Source organism: Microtus oregoni, unplaced genomic scaffold, assembly GCF_018167655.1.
Source record: "Microtus oregoni isolate MIOR12 unplaced genomic scaffold, Mior012 000045F_ref0000178, whole genome shotgun sequence".
Classification (NCBI taxonomy): Eukaryota; Metazoa; Chordata; class Mammalia; order Rodentia; family Cricetidae; genus Microtus; species Microtus oregoni.
The window spans coordinates 6,641,254-6,645,218 of record NW_024543219.1 but is presented as its reverse complement, the minus strand read 5'-3'; the positions used below and the strand labels follow the sequence as shown (position 1 = coordinate 6,645,218).

The 3,965-nt window shown below is 43.2% G+C and overlaps 1 pseudogene; it reads left to right on the top strand.

The window, feature by feature from the left end:
* The first annotated feature begins 2,796 nt into the window (after nt 1-2,796).
* On the top strand, nt 2,797-3,371 carry LOC121435107 (annotated as a pseudogene).
* Nucleotides 3,372-3,965: the final 594 nt, after the last annotated feature.

Here is a 3,965-nt window from a genome sequence, read left to right as displayed (position 1 = left end):
GACCCAGGTGTGGTTCAGTAGTTGACTGTTCAGTTTCCATGAGTTTGTCGGTTTTTTGGGGGTAGCGAGGTTGTTGCCTTCTAACTTCAATCCGTGGTGATCTGATAAGACACAGGTGGACACTGATATTTTTTTGTATCTGTGGAGGTTTCCTTTGTTTCCGAGTATGTGGTCAATATTTGAGAAGGTTCCATGAGCTGCAGAGAAGAAGGTATATTCTTTCCTATTTGGGTAGAATGTTCTATAGATGTCTGTTAAGTCCATTTGCTTCACTACCTCCAATAATTCTCTTAATTCCCTATTAGGTTTCTGCCTGATTGACCTGTCCCTTGGAGAGAGAGGTGTGTTGAAGTCTCCTACTACTAGTGTGTGTGGTTTGATGTCTGCCTTGAGTTCTAGTAATATTTCTTTTACATAAGTAGGTGCTTTTATATTGGGGGCGTAGATATTCAGGATTGAGACGTCATCCTGATGAATTGTTCCTGTTATGAGTATAAAGTGACCATCTCGGTCTCTTCTGATTGATTTTAGTTTGAAGTCAGTTTTGTTAGAAATTAGTATGGCCACGCCTGCTTTTTTCATAGGACCATTTGCTTGAAACACCTTTTCCCAACACTTTACTCTGAGTAGGTGCCTGTCTTTGTGGTTGAGATGTGTTTCTTGCAAACAGCAGAATGTTGGATCCTGTTTTCGTATCCAATCTTTTAGCCTGTGCCTTTTTATAGGTGAATTGAGCCCATTAATATTAAGTGATGTTAATGACCAGTGGTTGTTTACTCCGGTTATTCTTATTGCTTTTGGTAGTAGAGATTGTGTGTCCCCCTACTTTGAGATGTGCTGATGAAGGGCCACTAGATGCCTGGGTTATTGTAGGCAGTGTTGGCAGTGTTGGATTCCTTGGGTTGCGATTTTCCTTCTATTACTTTCTGTAGGGCTGGATTTGTGGCTACGTATTGTTTAAATTTGTTCTTATCCTGGAATGTCTTGTTTTCTTCATTGATAATGAACGATAGCTTGGCTGGGTATAGTAGTTTGGGCTTGCATCCATGGTCTCTTAGCTTCTGCAGTACCTCTATCCAGGACCTTCTGGCTTTCATAGTTTCCATAGAGAAGTCAGGTGTAAGTCTGATCGGTTTACCTTTATAAGTTACTTGCCCTTTTTCCTTTGCAGCTCTTAATATTCTTTCTTTAATCTGTATATTTTGTGTTTTGATTATTATATGATGAGGAGATGTTTTTCTTTGATCCAGTCTGTTTGGTGTTCTGTATGCTTCTTGAATATTTAAATGAATGTCTTTCTTTAAGTTGGGAAAGTTTTCTTCCATAATTTTGTTGAAAATATTTTCTGGGCCTTTGAGCTGTGACTCTTCTCCTTCTTCTATTCTTATTATTCTTAGGTTCGGTTTTTTTATTGTGTCCCATATTTCCTGAATGTTTTGTGTTGAGAATTTGTTGGCTTTGCTGTTTTCTTTGATCTGTTTGTTTATTTTCTCTATGGTGTCCTCAGCATCTGAGATTCTTTCTTCTAGCTCTTGTATTCTATTGATTATGCTTGTTTCTGTGGACTCTGCTCGTTGGCCTAGATTTTCCATATCCAGCTGGTCCTCAGTTTGTATTTTCTTCCTTGCCTTCATTTCAGTTTTCAATTCTTGAACTGTTTCCATTACCTGTTTGATAGTTTTTTCTTGGTTTCCCAGGGTATCATGTACATATTTACTCTTTTCTTCAAACTTTTTGTTATACTTCTCATCCATTTCTATAAGGGCATTTTTTACATGTTGTTTAAGGGACTCTATTGTCTTCATAAAGTCAATTTTATCCACTTCTTCTGTGTTAGGTTGTTCAAATACTTCTGTTGTGAGATCATTGGGTTCTGGTGTTTTCATGTTGTTTTTCAGATTGTTGGGTGAATTCTTGCCTTGGCGCCTGCCCATGTCCTCCTATTGATCCTATCTAATGGGTCTTTTAAAAACCGGATCAGGTTTCCCTGCTGGCCAAGGGCTCTGCTTACAAAATGCCCTCGCTCTGTTTCCTGGTTTCTGCCGCAGGTCAAGAACCCTCTCACCCCTCCGAAGGGTATTCAGGACAGGACCAGGCTCCCCGTGTGCCAGTGACCTGGCCAACCAAAGGCCTACCTCTTTGATTTAATTGTAGTAGGGCGATCTGCTCTGCTTATCGCATGCCTGTCCCAGTCCCTTGCATCTGCAGCCGCGCTGGTCCCCCAAAGCCTCTTCCTGAATGCGGTGTTGCGCCGCCTCTGTGCATCTGGCCGCCCGCCGCCGCCGCCTGTGGTGCGTCTGGCCACCCGCCGCGCTGCCTCTGTGCGTCTGCGATTCTGCTTTTTCTATACTGTTGTATTTATGGAATGTGCCAACTCCCTAAAATTGTCTGAGACTTTGGTCTCTTATTCTGTAGTTTCAGGTGGTTTGTGTCCAGCTCTGCTGTGTGTGCACTTGTGACTCAGGGCAGAGGATCACCCACCTCCATCTGTCCCATTGTCAGGAGATCTACAGGGGCTATGTGTTCCCACCCTTCCCATAATCAGTGTAAAGACCCTCCATGGCTGAGACAAGCTGGCTTCCTGGTGTGAGCGCCAGGAGGTTCTGGAGACCCAGGTGAGGGTGCTGCACATGCAGGAAAGGACCCTGATGGGCAATCTTCACTTTGAAGAACTCAGATCAAATTCAACATCATTCAGACTGATGAGGGCTGTAGTTACCGGTGCAGTCCTTTTGCATTTCTTAAAAAATACAGCATAGGAGTTGTTTCCGGGGCGGTCGAAGGAGTAGGACTCCGATGGGTCGTAGCCATAGCCTCTCCCGGCGGAGGGAGCGTAGGCGATCCAGGTCTACATCCCGGGATCGAGAAAGGTCCAGGTCCCCGGAGAGGGATCGCAGAAGGAGCCGCTCAAGATCCCCACACCGAAGACGCTCCAGGTCTCCAAGGCGTCATAGGTCCAAATCTCCTTCCCCTTCTCGACTGAAAGAAAGAAGAGATGAAGAGAAGAAAGAAACTAAAGAAATAAAGAGCAAAGAACATTAGATTACTGAGGAAGATTTGGAGGGTAAAACAGAGGAAGAAATAGAAATGATGAAATTAATGGGATTTGCCTCTTTTGACTCCACAGAAGGGAAGAAGGTAGATGGTTCTGTAAATGCCTATGCCATAAACATGTCTCAGAAGAGGAAATACAGGCAGTACATGAATCGGAAAGGCGGATTCAACAGACCTCTGGATTTTATTGCATAAGACTTGAGGTGTTGGAGGATTTCCTCCCGCTCATCTGGGTCAGAGAGTATTTTATATTTTGTATTTCATACACCTCAAAACAGGATCTTGGTTCTTCCCTCTTGTAAAGTAAGAAAGTCTTATTTATGACCCTGGTGTACCTGTTTCCTCAGGAGGTAGCGCACTTGCAGTGCTCACAGCCCGTTTGTCTTGTTCCTTTGAGTCTGTATATGCTTTCTTCCTGGATGCTGTTATGAGTTCTTAAAAACTGAAAGTGACGTAGATGTGATTTTCTTCAATAAAACAGTATTTCTACCCATTTTAAAAAAAAGAAAAAAAATACAGCGTAATTCAGAAGTGTCACCTGCTATATCTTAGGTCCTGCCCTCAGGAGGAGACTGTACCATGCATGGACACCAGGGGGCAGGAGTTACAAGCGAGCAACCACCTTATTATTTATTTGTTTATTTTAATAAATAAAGCTTGCCTGAGGGTCAGAAAAGTAAAACAGCCCCACTGGTCAGCCTTACAGACCAGGCAGTGGTAACACACACCTTTAATCCCATAGCTACACTAGTTTGCCCTAGAAACCAGGTGGTGCATACCTTTAATCCTGGTGGTACACACCTTTAATCCTAGAACTAGAGAGAATTATAAAACGGGAGGAGACAGCTCTCAGGCACAGTCTCATTCTGAGATTCTTGGAGGCAGGATCGCCATTTCAGACTGAGGTAGAG